Genomic DNA, 16,272 nt, shown 5'->3' on the forward strand with positions numbered 1-16,272 from the left:
GAGCGTGAGCCTGATAGCAGCTCTGGCCCTCTTTCACTTCCCATCCTGTCTCTGTGTGAAGAGATGGAGACATTTAATTATAACCTGTGATTAATGCGTCCGCAGTGGGCCGGGAGGCTGTCTCCACAGCAGCAAGGGATTTCGTTCAGGTCTCAGACTTGTCTCACAAACGCACACACTGGGAACGACTTTGTATGGTCTTGCAAGCACTGCTCTTACTATCTTCCCAGAGAACCTCATCATTTAAAGTGTCAAAATGTCACACCAGCTTTCCTCTGACTTTTATATTCTCTGACCCATTCTAGGATGCCACTGGTATCTGACACCTTTTGGCCTGTGCAACATATGGAGTGACAGTGTGAGTCTGTGTGTGTCTGTATGTATGTGTATGTGTGATGCAGGGAGAACAGCTGTGGGTTAATCACTTTAGCTTCCGCTGATAAATAAAGAAGCGTGCTTGGAGAGGACGAGGCCACCGCAGACAGAAAATCAGGCAGGTGCTCTAAGTTTGTCTTGTACTTTTTAAAACTGTGTGTTATTTGCATGTGTGTATGTGAATGTGTGTGTGTGTATCAAAGACACAACCTTCTTTTTTTGCCACTAGCTTATAATAAGTCTTCCCTGAGACGTATTCGATTCATTTCTTACCCATCTTCCCTTCTCTCTCACGTGTAAGTTAATATACAGCATAATAACTCGAAACAGAGCTCATAGGAAACAGAGCTCATTTTTGGAGTGTAGCAATTATTAGCAAAGTAGGTATATTATTCCTATGACCTCATATGGCCTGTGAAGGAGATATATTCTAGACTTTTAACTGTGTTTTCACATTTTTCCATCTTTTCCCACTGATAAAGAAGAATAATTTCTTTATCATGTAGAAAAAGTGAACTGTTGTGTTAGATTAAGATATCTCATTGATTAATTGTGTAGTTAAACTTCTTTTCACTGACAGAAGTTGTAGTTTCACTTGTCCAGCTAAGCCTAGATTTTCAGTCCCCCAAAAAACTATGAACACAGTTGTCTCATTGCATACTCAATCATCCAGTTACCGGTAAGTGTCCAAAAGTTGATTCTGTTCATCTGGACGTAGCGTTTAAAACGCTACGTCCAGATGAACAGAATCAACCTTTGGAGATTTACTTTCCTGGATGATTGAGAATGCATTAAGACATCCAGTTAAGTGACTTCCTCAGAGACTGAACAAGTCTGAAGACGAAACGTTTCTTCCACTGAAAACACTATGCCCAGATAAACTCTGGTCGTGTCCAAATTCATGGGCTGCATCCTCCTGAGGCCGCATTTGTAGACCAATTACGTCACAGTGACGCGCCGAAGGCTGTCCAAATTCTTAGACTCCTCCAAATGCAGCCGACAAATGTGTCCTCCTTTTCCCTGAATTTGAATGATGGGTCGGGTGTGTCCTTCGTGGCCCACCATATCCCAGAATTCATAGCGCGGCCCAGCCAAACTCCAGTTTCCAACAATGGCGGCCGCTACTAAGTTTTAAAATTACTCATACTAATCTTTCTGGGTCACAAAATAAACTTTTAACATATTTTCAGACGAGAAAGTAGCTGTGTAAACATCAAATATCTGCTCGGTTTATCAAGATATCGCATATTTGCAAAAGTGCTTTGACGTTTTCAGAGACGTCTGCTACCCACCAGCTCGATAGCTAGCCGGGAGCTCGAGGGTCACTGATGCAGCCGAGAACGGCACAACTCCCGGCACATCATTTTCAGATCACCGCGGACTTTTGCTACTCGGGTTAAACGTAATATATAAGTCACTTAGACAACCTAAAAATGTTATTGTTGGGCTTTTTTCCAGTGTTTTGTTTGTTCGTGAGTAAATCGGTTTGGCTGAGATTAAAGTTATTAGATTAGATAAAATAAAACTTTATTAATCCCCCGGGTGGGTTCCTCCTTGGTTTTTACACAGCTGACTAAACGTCAAATAGAAAACTGATAAAACAGAAGTATGAGATGGTCGAGAATTTACACCAGTGTCCTGTTATATTTTAGATAGCAAGGAGCAGACGGCTGAGTTTATTAAACTCCACCGAGACAGCGGTGACGCTAATCAGAAGGCTAGACCGTCCAATTTCCCCAACCGTTTACTTACGGCCTACCCGACCTTCTGAGGACCCGGCCCACGTAGACCGCGACCGCCCATGAATTTGGACACGACCAGAATCTACCTTTTGGGTATGAACAGAATTGGTGACAAAGGGCACCCCTGATGGAGTTCATCACCCTTGAGTCTAACTGATTGCGGACAAAGCTACATCAGTACTGGGATCGAACATGCCATACTCCTGAAGCACCCCCCAAAAGTATACCTCTAAGAATGTGATCAAATACTTATTCCAAGTCCACAAAACACACTTCAATTGGTTTGGAAAACTTCCACACATCCTCAAATATCCTTGAGAGGATGAAGAGCTTCAACTAACAAAGCGACTCTCCTCTCTAGTACCTCTAGCCACTGCCACACACAACTCTCTGCATGTCCTCCTTCACTACAACCATGAATCTTTGCTTTATATGAGCACAAAATGTAACACTGCTCTAAATAAATGCCAATGTTTCTGTGTAACTGCACGACATGTTAGAAGTGACTTTTATTTTAAGAATGTGGAATTTTCTGAGCTGAGAGGCCAAACAGTATGAATGCAGCTTTACGCTATATGTAGCTTTTAGCAAAGTTAACCATATCAAACCACCAGAATAGTCTTTTAAAAATTATAACGCTGATGGAGGATTCTTTTACTTCTTCCAGTCTCCCTCTTTTCTTTCTGTTTCTTTTGGCCATGATGTAAGCAAAGACCCTTATTAAATTTAGCAGGGGAACCCGACCACACCACAGTCCGCATGGACAGGATTGGCTGCTGTGCCACCACATAAACTCGCGCGCGCGCGCGCGCACACACACACACACACGCACACACACACTGCATCCTGCTGTGGCGTGGTTTGGAGCCCAACAGCCCGTTCTGTGGCCATTCTAACTACAGGGCTTTTCTCTGTGAGGTTTATTTTCGTGGATGCTCTGCTTGCTCCATGTTCTTCTTGTACAATGGGCTCATTTACATGTGGTCAAAATCAAACACACACACTGACATGGCTTTCACTTTGGTTTATTGTTTGAGTTCGAAGCATTGAGCTGTTTTTAATTTTCTTTCTTGCCCTAAGTTACAACGAGAAGGGCCTTTATTCTCAAAAAGAGGAACACTGGTGTTATTTTAGATTAATTGAAAATGTGGCTTTTGTCTTACCAAAGAGTACTGATGTTATAAGGAGTTTATGTCTTACATATACTAACAAATGTAAAAAGACATAAGTGACTGACATAAGTACTGCTTTATTCTTGATGACTGGTTTAAATCCAGACTTTTCCAAATGAAACTTCCTAAAAATAAAAAAAAACCCAGCTGTCTTCATCAGTAAATGTTCTCCAAATAAGAACTCATGTATTTCACTGTTTGACTGTTTCTTTAAGGGTCAGATGTAAGTGGAGACAGGAAAAAAAGTAAACTGTGAAGGTGCCAAAAAACTCAATCTCCTCAAATTACTGTATATAGTATTTTATTTTATTCTATTCTGTACAGTTGTGTACTGTATTTATTCTTATTGTATTCTAATTTTTGCCTCATAACTTTTGCACTGTCCACTCCTGCTGTGACAAAACAAATTTCCCACGTGTGGGACTAATAAAGGTTATCTTATCTTATCTTATGACCACTTGAGAGAATTTCCAAAAGACAATTAACCACCCCCATGCATATACCAAATTTAGACTATCGTGACAACTACAGGGTGTGTGGTGTTACCTCCCATAATTCCATTTAAATTGTGTTAAGTTATATGTTATTTAAATGACAGATGTTTCAGGACAGGTGGCTGTAGCTGGTAGCTCTCTGGTAGGCTACACCTCCACTATCTTAATTGTGTTTATACAGTTGGTGCCTTTTGGAGATTTTTAATGTATTTTTCTAACAAAGAATATATCTTGTGCATTTATATTTCAAATAACTGTACAAAGGGAATACAATTCTAGTTTTTTTAATTTGTAAATTTGGCTACTTAGCTAGTAAGCTTTAAAATTTAGCATTAGCTTGTGCTATCTTGGAGCCATACAATCAAGCTAGTGACGACGAGCTAAGCTAACCATGATATGTAACATCTCATAGATGGCTGTCTTTTATTTATACTAGACAGGCATGTGGCTCTGGCTGGCTTTGCTCATGTATGAAAACACAGACATGTATGTTAAATTCAAAGCACGTTGTGCGCTATTGTCCTGCGTGCAGCACAACAACATTGAATATTTAGTATTTACTGCTGTTTACACTTAGCTAGATTAATGCGATGGTGTTGTGTTTAGTATGTTGCTTTGTTTTTTTTTTGCTTGTTTTCTATTCTCTCTCTCAACAGGTGATCCAGGAGATTGTTTTTCCCTTTCTCACTGTCCCTCTCCCCTTCTGTTTTTCTTTTCCTTCCTCTTTCTCCCTTTCCTATCCCTCACTCATGTCTGTCCCGTCTGTAACAACTGAAAATAAAATAAAAAAAATAATTAAAAAAAAGGTTGATCAAATGGACCAGTACGGCAATGCCATGATGATGTCATGGATCGCTGTGTGGCAGGCAGGAGGTCTGCTGCTGCAAACACGGATGAGGTTGCTGGTGGGGCAGCGGGTGGCTGGACGGGCCCCTCGGACCCTCCAGCGGAGACGGGTGCAGGAGTCGGCAGGGTCACGGCTGACCTCACCCGGGGAACCGGAACCGGAGCAGGCAAAGGCTGGGTGTCCATCAACCCCACCCGAGGAGCAGGTACGGGTGCCGGGATGAACGGGGCCTCTGCCAGGCTGGGGACAGAAGCAGGGACCAGCGGGACCTCAGCCACCCTCACCCGAGGAGCTGATACGGGTGCAAGGGAGAGCTGGGCCTAGGGAATAAAGTACAAAACACACAAAAACTGAGAATACTGGGCCCACATGGCCCAGGACCATGACAGATGATCCATTTGGCAAAATAAATCCATTGTGTATCCTTGTTGGTCTTCAGACAACAATTCTGACGGCTAAATAAACAAATGGGACAGGCAAAAAAAAAAACAACAACAAAAAAACCCCCCGTCATGTTATTCTTTTTTAACTTTTGTTACGCTTCCTCGAGGGCAGGAGGGGGTAACACAACAACTGCAGAAACTCGGTACAAGTGTAATAACAAAAACGAGTTTAATGGCAGCTTTTTCACAAAAACAATAACCCAAATTCTTACAACAAGTGTGGGGGAGAAAGGGACAGTTAAGTTGTGCCAAAAAAACCCACCAAAAAGACAAATCCAAAACTTAACTGAACTCTTACCCTAGAAAAACAAAAAAAGGGGAAAAGACCGTAATCCTCAACTCAAAACAAGCTCAAACTTACATGGGTGGCACCAACCTACTTACCTAGTGTTTCTAACAGAAAGGACTCTACGTGAGTAAGTGTATGGGGTCCTCAGACTTGCCTAGTCCTCTTTACTCCCACCACAATCTTCAAACAAAAGAAATACACCAGAGCTCTACACATGTGCCAAACAACTCTAAGCAAGGAAGCAAGAGCTGCACCCAGCCACAAGTGAGTCTCCTTATCAAGGTGTGCACTGTGTGGTTTGTCAAATCAAAGCCTCCTTCCTCTGATTAGCTGGAGATCCCCAAATTGACACCAGCCTGCAGTCTTCTTCTTTGTAAGCTGTCTATTCATTGTATGAGACAATCAATCACATGTACAGCTATGTACACGTAATGTACACATAACACCAACAATGTAAATTTAATGTAGATGTAATATATTTCTTTTGAGATGAGCTACTAGCCACCCTTTGCTTTGTTGACAGCGCTGCAAACTCTTGGCCTTCTCTCAGTGAGCTTCATGATGTAGTCACCTGAAATGGTTTTCACTCCACAAGTGTGCCTTGTCAGGGTTCATTGTAGAATTTCTTGCCTTGTTAATGGGGTTGGGATCATCGGTTGTGATGTGCAGAAGTGAGGTTGGTACACAGCTGACAGTAATTTTTGACAACTGTTGGAATTCATATTAAGGCATGAAACCCATCAGCTAAGTGAAGAGAAGCGAAGTCTATCATTATTTTAAGAACTGAAGGTCAGAAAATTGCTAAAGCGTTGAACGTGTCTCCAAGTGCAGTTGCAAAAACCATCAAGTGCTACAACAAAACTAGCTCATGAGGACCGCCCCAGGAAAGGAAGACCAAGAGTCACTTCAGCTGCCGAGGATAAATTCATCCAAGACACCAGCCTCTGAAAACCGCAAGTTAACAGCACCTCAGATTAGAGACATGTCTACAGGGTGGGCCATTTATATGGATACGCCGTAATAAAATGGGAATGGTTGGTGATATTAAAGTCCTGTTTGTGGCACATTAGTATATGTGAGGGGGCAAACTCCTCAAGATGGGTGGTGACCATGGTGGCCATTTAGAAGTCGGCCATCTTGGATACAACTTTTGTTTTTTCAATAGGAAGAGGGCCATGTGACACATCAAACTTATTGGTAATGTCACAAGAAAGACAATGGTGTGCTTGGTTTCAACGTAACTTTATTCTTTCATGAGTTATTTACAAGTTTCTCTTGTTCACAGCCATTGACATGTCGAAGAGGTTAACGCGTGAGGAGCGGATCGAAATTGTGTTGATATCTGGTGAACGCAGTAACCAGGTCATTGCAGCAGATTTCAGTGCAAGACACCCTACAAGACCACCCATCTCCCATGCTACAGTTAGCACACTGCTTGCTAAGTTTCTCTAGCAGATCATTACATGAAGGAACCTTTTAAATACAAGCGCGCTCATGCTCACACGGGTGCTCACACACACAAACTGTTCTGGGTCATTTTGAACCTGCTTTTTCGGTTTCTTGTATTTTGGTGTGTTTCCAGATTATGCTAATTATAATTATGTTCTGATTCTTTAGCTATCCTATGATGATGATTATTTCTGGGTTAGGTTTTGTTCTCTTGCCATCATGTTTAGTTTAGGTTTTGCTTGTGCTTAGTCTTCTCTGCCCGTATGTCCCTCTTGTCTGGTACTCTGTGTCTGTTAGTTTCCTGTTTTATTCTGAAGGTCGTTGTCTTATGTGAGTGTGTTCAGTTACGTTTCCCCTGTCTCGTCAGCTGTGATTTCATCCCGGTGTGTTCCCCTCCTGTCTCTCATCCCTTGATTACTGCCGTGTGTATATAAGCCCTGTGTTTTCCTTTGTTCTCTGTCGCGCCGTCAATGTCTACTCACCCTTGGTTTCCGCTGTGTGTTCTGTTACCTGTTTTTGCCTGCCTGTTAGTTTATATTTTCTAGTTTAGTTAGTCTTCTGTTTGATCAGCAGCCTGCAATAACGCAGTTTATTCTAAGTTTACTTTCGCCTCCGTGAGTCCTGCGTTTTGGATCCTTCCTCTCTGCCTGCCTGCACACAGCCATGACACAAACTGCACCCTTTTTGGCTCCTACCTCAAAGCCACTGTGCGCTGTCGATCTTACACAATAATGTTTAATATTTAGTATTTACTGTTATATTCCCATAGATCATCGTGATGTTGTTTATTATATTGCTGTTTTTTTCTTCTGCTTGTTTTCTCTTTTCTTTCTCAACAGGTGATCCAGGTGATCGATATATGCATTTTTTTTCTCTGCTTATTCTGTTGGTTTTTGTTTTTTGCCCCTCTCCCCCGTCCCTCTTCTCAGCTGTTTTTCTTTCCCTCTTTCTTTCTCCCCTTCTTTCCCCCAGTCAAGTCTGTCCCGTATTCAGCAAATGAAAATAAAATAAACAATAAAAGGTGAATCAAATGGACCATTATGGCAAGGCTGGGATGGTCAATTTGGTAAAGTAAATCCGTTGGGCATCTTTCCTCGCCTTTAGACAATAATTCTGATGGCAAAAGAGCCAAACGGGACAGGCAAAAAAAACAAACAAAAGAGTTGCTGGTGTGGCTCCTGAAGAAGAGGCTGTGTGGATGGTTAAGTGACACCTACTGTGATTCACTGACAAACATTGTGTGCAGACACGAGTATATTTAAACCTGGATCACAGTCAGTCACTTAGCTAAGGGATTATTTTCACCTGTTTAAACATCCAGTTTCTCTCTCGTGGGTTTGGCTGGTTTTTAATTAAGTTTTATACAAACAGCTACATGAAAAATGTTTTACATGAATCAGATTTCAGTTGAAATCTTTTAACACGAGTGATCCACCATGAACATCAGCAGTTGATGCAAGAGAGATTTAGACATGACTGTACATAATTAGCACTTATGTAAGCAAACACACACTTGTTCCTGCAGGTGTACATAATGTAAATGAATCCATGCGGTCACACGTAAACACATGCGCATTCTTCCAAAGTACACACAGTGAAAATCCGCCTATACAGACTCACACACCTGGCCTGTTGGCACCACATCTTAAAACCTCATTTGAAAGCTATCAGATCTTCTATGACTCACAGTGCCGGGGGCACAGCTGCTACTAAAGAGGCCACAGCTCTGAGACTCTGTACCCAGAGGGGAGTGCAGCCAGACTGTGGTTGAAGAGAGGTGAAACCTGTGGAGCTCTGAATGAAGCAGGGCCTGGACTTTCTGTTGAAGCCCCTGAATTGGAAACGGAGGCAAGAAGCTTTGATATGGCTTTGTGGGCAGAATTATCTCTTAGGGTGGGATTACGATTTTAAAACAGGATAAAATGCTGCTAATCATCTTGTGTCATCTTGTGCATTCTCAAAGTTTCATAACGCACGTATACATGGATCTCATGCTGGATGATAAATCTTTAGTGGTCCTGTAGGGAAAATGGATACCAATTAGAAATGAAATTGGAAGAGGAGGAGGCAATAATTTGGATGATATGTGATCTCAGTGCCATGGGATTTAAGGAGTAAGCCTCAGTGTGTAGTAAATGTCCTAAAGTTGGTTGAAATCTGAAACATTTTTTTAAATCATGGCTGGGTTAACCCTTTTTTTTTAAATGTACTTAAGCTTTTTTGGAGTTAAGAGATCCTTTATAATCTTGACACTGATTAAGTATATTCTTACAATTTAGCACTCTTGGATGCTATTGGAACTATTTATATGTATATATAAAAAACACAATTGCTATAAAAGCGCGTAATAAGAGGTTCCACATCATATCAGAGTTTTTGTTGTCCCAAACACAACTAGGTTTGACTAATGGACACTGTACTTATATCTATTGTTTCAACATGATTAAACATGCTCAAAAGCATCATTGTGATTCATGTCTTGCTTTGTTTGTAATAAGATTGATTGAGAAAGAAAGAAGAAAGGTGAGTAAAAGCAACAAACTGACTGACACATTTGCCACCTTTAGTCTGCACTTGTCTGTTCATGCTCATCTGGCAGGATTTGCAGTATCATAGCTTATAGAAAGCTAAAACAGAAGCTAGCATGCAATACGCTTTAATTATCAATTGAATCTGTATTACCTCTTTTATGATCAGAAAGGGGTGTCTGTGTTATAGCAGTGCTTTTATAGCTGCTTGTGGTTAGGGGCAATAGAATAATAAGGCATTGTGTTTTCTATTGGAACGTGCATTGTGGAGCAGCTTGGTGTTGTTATTTGTTCGCTGCTGGCTGGATGGCCTGTGTAGGGCTGCTGTTCAAATCCAACTCTAAATGCGTCACAGCCTCAACCACAATGATTGGGACCAAATATTTACATCCAACTCTGAAATCCAGAACTGCTATAAAGCTTGCATGTTTACCATAGAGCCACTAACGACTTGGTGTTCTTGTTCACCAGGATCCACTCGGGGAAGCCACTCACCCTGCCTGAAGGGCAGCTTCAGCTGCTACATTTCAGCACGGATCATGGTTTATCCCTGCAGCACTGAGGACTTAAGCAAACCTCTTATTAAACTATTTTCAAACGTAATTGTTGGCTAAGCAGTTAATTTCTTACATTTTACACTTCTGGAATACCAAATTTTGCTTGTATGATTTGTTGCAACTAGATGTGTCTTCTCATACTAAAGGCATGTTTTTAAAATGTAAATAAATGTAGAGAACATTGCCAAAGCTGATTGTATTTGAGAACTGTGGGTGTTTTAAAAGGGCTGTATGTCGAGATCTAGCTACTTACTTCTCCACGTATGCGGTGGTAAGATGTCCAACATTGTAATATTGTACCAACAAAGAAGCAGGGAGAGGAAGACTTTTACTGAGAAAACATCAATATAGAAAAAAAACTCTCATCCATCTCAAAATGTTCCAAAACTGGTCCAAAGTTTCATGGAGGTGTGGGGTCCAAAAACCATTAAATATAAAGCTGCTATCTGGAGAGGCCAGAAGGAGGGAACTGCTGATCTTGCCAGCGAAGGATCTAGATCTATAGCCAATGGCAGAACTGCCAATCAGTGACTACTTCAAAATGGGTATATTTTGAATCTTACAGACCATGTGCAAGAAACACGGTGCATGGCATGCTTTCAGTTAAAAGTCGTGTCTTTTACATGTCAGCAATACTGAAACACGTCAGCCATTAATGCAAAGATTTGAAATTGGATGAGCACATCAGCCTTCCTCTCTACTAAAAGGCAAAAAAAGGCAATGCGCTATTTTTTACACCATACATGCTCTTATAAGTAACATATAAAGTATTATATTAAATTACATTATTGTATATTATATAATATTATTATATTAAAAGTTTGCTTATCTTTTCATCACTGTTTATCATCCACCTTACATAAAGAGTTATAATGGTAGGTACAGATATTAAACATGGCCAAAGTTTTAAATAATGAGGTCGACATATATGACATATGAGATTTCAAACTATTCTAAATGCTCTGTTTCATTCTGCTCTGCTTCTTTGCATCATAAAATGTCAAACATAGCAGATAGTCTTAGGCTACGTCAACACGGATAGATTTGAAAATGGCATTTTCGTATGAAAACACTCTGCGTCCACAGTATCCTTTTCAGTCATTTTCACAGAGTTGAAACGGCCGAAAACGCTTATGTTCCAGTACTGCGCATGCATGAAACACAAGACGATTCGACCTGCGTCATTTCTGTCTGCCGTTTATTTACTTTTCGACTCTTTGAAACGTCGCGGAAAAATGTTGAAGAAAACCACAGAGTTTTTTTAAATGGACTAACAATGAGGTGGAGTTGTAACACAAAAGTACAAAATTTTCAAATGTATCCACTTTGGAGAGCAGTTTAAAAACGCTGCATTTTCCTTGACCAAAAACGCCGTCTCAGTGTGGACGGAAGGCCAAAACGGAGAGAAAAAGATGCGTTTTTCAAACGAAAATGTATTAGTGTGGACATGGCCTTAATACAGTAACCTCAGACACCCACATCCAACTGCATGTGCTTAAAGTCCCACCCACCTGCTGTTCCAACCTTTTGTTTACAAGGGACAGCCAATCAGAGAAGAGCTGTTTTAATGATAAAGGGCATTTAATCGAGGCTCAGTATAATAAAAATATTGGATTAAATCATGCAAAGCTACTTTACTGAGATAAAAATTTGCATTAGTATTTGTAAACAAGAAATAGGTCCCATTTAAACCTTCAGCATAACTGCCATTGATTTGTGAAGAGTGTGATTAAATTAATGGACCAAATCAAACTAATATGGCTGGTTAGCCTGCTGAGTTTTAGATTTGTGAATCTTGTCAGTCTTGTGCTGTCCTCTTATCATAGATGGAGCCTGAATGTGATAAAACCCTAAACAATTTAAGTGGTCCACATAAGTGTGGATGTGGCTTTTCTCTCACTTGGTGAGAGCAGAGCCAAGGTTGTTAAACCATCATTTTCTTTGCCTTTAGAACTCAGTCCCTTATGTGCAGTGATGCACTTCAGTTTACGTTGAAGTCACTCACAGATGATGTAAACTTGATTAAAACCCTTTTTTCACTCCCTTCTCTTTGAAATTCCCTGCCATCACTGATAACAAAGCTCGCAGAGAATAGCCCCTTTCGCTTTTCGACAAAATGATAGGTCACAAGCTTAACAGGGTGCAATTATGTGACAATTTCCTTCATCCACATGTTCCATCACAAACACAAAAGTGGCCGTCTATAAAATGCCCAGGAGTTCACTATAAATAGGGCGTCTTTTCTATCGACCCGTCCACCGCCGCCTTCTCTTTGTGCTCCTCAGAATGGAACTTATAATTGTGTGCCGCTTCTTTTTGAAGCAACAGCCTCAACAGCTGGGGAATGACAGTACACACAAAGATCGCACACATAATCAAAACCACACACGTACTATACACGCCAACGTATATGTATATACGTATGTGTGCAGGCATGTGTGTGTACACAGAAAACCCTAATATACTGCTTACAAAAGCTCTGAATCCTCTGGGTGCTTATAAAGGTTGTTGGGTTTTTGTCTGGCTTCTTCAGAATATTTTCTACCCACTTGGATTTTCTTTTAACTTTAAAAATAACAGATTGCGGTGCGTGCAGGCTTCCATGCAAACTTCTTTTCTTTAGGCGATATGGGCAGAAGGTGGGGCATGCAGCTGTGTCAATAGGCTACCGAGCTATCCTAAAGTAACCTCAAAACCCTGCAAACCGCCTTTTATGTTGTCCTCCTGGCTAAACGACAAGCCTGTTTACATTTTGCTCTTTGTCAAACGTCCGACACCTGCACATGGGGGAGGGAGGGGTGTGTACAGCTTAGTGTGAAGGTGTGTACACTTACCTGTTGAGTGATGAGCAGCACCTGTTGTGTAAATGGACTCTGTGAACTTGGACAAGTCTTATATCTACCGCAATAAGTGAAATGTCTCATTTTAACAGTCTTGAATTGTTCTTTACAGATGTCCCCTAAACACGTCACACACAGGTAGTCATTAAGCCACTGTTTTATAAAGGCTGCAGATGCTGTATGTGTGTCTGTGTGGTCGTTCCTGTGGCTGTGCACACATGGCAGACTGTGGGATGTAGTTTTGCAGTTTTCTCATTTTTCATCTAAAACAAAATGAGTGAGTGATCAAACCAAAAGCAAAGAGAAAAAGAAAAACATGTTAGGCATGGTTTTAGGGCTAAAATTAGAATTAGGTTCAGGTAAAATGAGTTCAAAGTTTGACACTTTTAAGTCTAAAACACTAATTATAATATGCTTGTGTGTGCACACAAAGACACAAACACCAAGACACAGAGTTGAGCAGGCTGCAGTCATTCCAAAAGCCATTACTAGGGGTGGGTTTTTATAATCGATTCACCGATTAAAATCGATTCTGGCTTGGATAACGTAAAATCGATTCATTAAAATCCTGAATCGATTTTTTAATATAAATTTATTTTGTCCGAAATGCCAGAATCTCTGGTGACATCTCACAAAATTTCAAGAACCACCAAACAGTAAATGAGAGCAGGTACAGGGATTCTGCACATAGACTTAAACACACAGCGCGACCCGCGGATCAGAATCAGTTAGATGTCGCCTTTCTCACAGTCGGGGCTGAAAGCCGACAGCTCGCTGATCCGGGTCCGCGCTTTGTGTTCACGCCCTTTATGCGCTGATTCTAAAGCTGTTAGTTTGATCTCTCTCCAAACAATATTGACCGAACCAGCAGCAAAAGAAGATCCAAACGCTTCACATAAACATCGTCATGAATTCTTTTACTGTTTTGCTTCCATTGCGATGCGCAGCTCTCTCTCTCTCCCTCCCCCTCTCTCTCTCTCTCGAACAGTTTCGCTTTCTTCATTATTCGCTTGCTTGTTACGCACAAGTCTACTGTTGTTTACAGCGCTGTCGGCCGCTGTTTTTTTTCCCTTTTACATTCTTCCGAAAAGAAAACCTCATTTCTGCTGTTCAATACTGAACAAATTTAAACTTTTTAATATTATTCAAAATGCAAAATGCTTAGCCGTGTGTCTAATAAAACCGCTGTAACGTCAGAGGTAACGTTCATTAATTAATGGTTTTCTTTCGTTTTTGATGTACTGCAGAATATTTTTATAAAATCCCAGGCCAGGAAAATCACCTTCACGTTTTTCTGTGTTTTATCTTCAGCTACTTTGACACAAAGGCATCTGCTGTGATGCTCACACCTTGGATAAAGTCTTGCGAGTGTCAGCTTCCTTTTTATAGATACAAAAATATGTAAATGTTCTGATCTGAATTATACTTCTGACTGTCAAAATTTCCCAGATTTAAATCGAATCGAATTGAATTAAATCGAATCGTGGATCGAATCGATTTGGGACCTTGTGAATCGGAATTGAATCGATTCTAGAAATCAGTGACGATACCCAGCCCTAGCCATTACACCAGGGGTAGGCAACCTTTCTGATGACGAGTGCCATTTAAAATTTCCTCAGAAGTCAGTGTGCCATATGATTGCATTAGCAATCATATGGCACGATCGTGGCTCAAGAGTTGGGAGTTCGCCTTGTAATCGGAAGGTTGCCGGTTCGAGCCCCGGCTTGGACAGTCTCGTCATTGTGTCCTTGGGCAAGACACTTCACCCGTTGCCTACTGGTGGCGGTCAGAGGGCCCGGTGGCGCCAGTGTCCGGCAGCCTCGCCTCTGTCAGTGCGCCCCAGGGTGGCTGTGGCTACAATGTAGCTTGCCATCACCAGTGTGTGAATGGGTGGATGACTGGATATGTAAAGCGCTTTGGGGTCCTTAGGGACTAGTAAAGCGCTATATAAATACAGGCCATTTACCATTTACCATAGCAATAAATTTAATAACGCTCTATATTAACGGTTACTCACTATATAGAACCACTTTATAGAATTATATTTATTCACAGATGTTGGCAGCTATCAGCGAATCGTTATCAGCTATTTTGAAACCAAAAAAAAAGACAGTTTTTATCCATAACAACAACTCCAAAACAGCGAATGAACTGTACAACAGAAAATGCAAATGCTATTTATGGTCTCCTCACAACAATGATAAGAAAAATAAACTGAGCCAATATGGCATGTCTGTTAATACAGAGACACACATGTTAATGTGATCTCTGGTCTCCCACTCAGAGACACAGGTCTCCCAGTGTCCAGCATTCAGACGGCTACCTGAGGACACTCTTCATGTGAGAGAAAATCTGCTCACACAGATATGTAGAACCGAATACTGTCAACAAGGCCTCTGCAATGTTCTGAAGACAGTTAAACTTGTCAGGTAGTGATGTCCAGAAGGTGAAAATGCAAGCTCCATGAACACGCACAGCTGTGGATTCCAGCTGCTTCGATGTTATATGTATGATTTCTATACATTTTACGTCAGATAAAAACTTTGGTTGTAAGCTTCAGATAATTATTTATTAAAAGCTAGACATTTTAAATGAGAATAACAAAGTATTTCTTTGTGCCCCCCTTTCCCTGTTAATGCCCTACCTGGTAGTGATGAGTCGGTCGCGAACGAAATGGCTCTTAGAGCCGGGTCTTTGACTTGAACGACACGAGCCGGCTCCTTATCGCGAGCCGTGGGGTTTTTTTTTTCTTTCTCTCACCCTCTCTCTCTCGCACTTATTTTCCGCTTCACTCCGCAAGCGAGCCTTGTGCTTTACGCTGGGAAGAGGGGGAGGGGCGGTAGTTACACTCAGTAGCACAGGAACAGAGCCAGAGGGAGAAACAGAGAAAGAGCCAGGGACAACAACGCCACATTAGAAAGGTATAGTAATCATCCACAACTATTTTCAGTTGCGGATGATAAAGGATTCAGACAGTTTATTCATGCAGGTCCATATGACAGAGAATACGCATGTTCTTTTTGTTTTCATATTATAATTTATATTTAATTGTGTTGTGGTTTTCAGTGTTTTGTGTCGTTTCACTTCAAATTTGTAAAAGGAAAAAGCTGAAAATTTAAATAGTTAAAAGTTGAAATGTGAATAGTTGATTTCTGTATTATATGATTTATTTATTACATTTTATGTGGAGTGAATAAATAAAAGTATATTTACGGTGGCCCCTACAGACAAAGCACATACAAACTCCAAATCACGTACTAACTCTGAAGCGCGTAAAAACTCCAAAACACGTACAAACTCCAAAACACGTAAAAACACGTTCAAACTCCAAAACACGTAAAAACTCAGAAGCACATAAAAACTCAAAACACGTACAAAAGACAACAGAAGTGCTCCAGGATCAACCCTGTTCTCACTCCCAAAGCGTAACATTTTACGCTAGGTGACAAATCGTCACCATATTACGTTTTCGGCTACCCACCACGTTCCTAAATGACGACCTCGGAAAAAAGAGGAAATATGAGAACCGTCTGGAC

Source organism: Rhamphochromis sp. 'chilingali' (genome assembly GCF_963969265.1).
Source record: "Rhamphochromis sp. 'chilingali' genome assembly, chromosome: 6".
Taxonomy (NCBI): Eukaryota; Metazoa; Chordata; class Actinopteri; order Cichliformes; family Cichlidae; genus Rhamphochromis; species Rhamphochromis sp. 'chilingali'.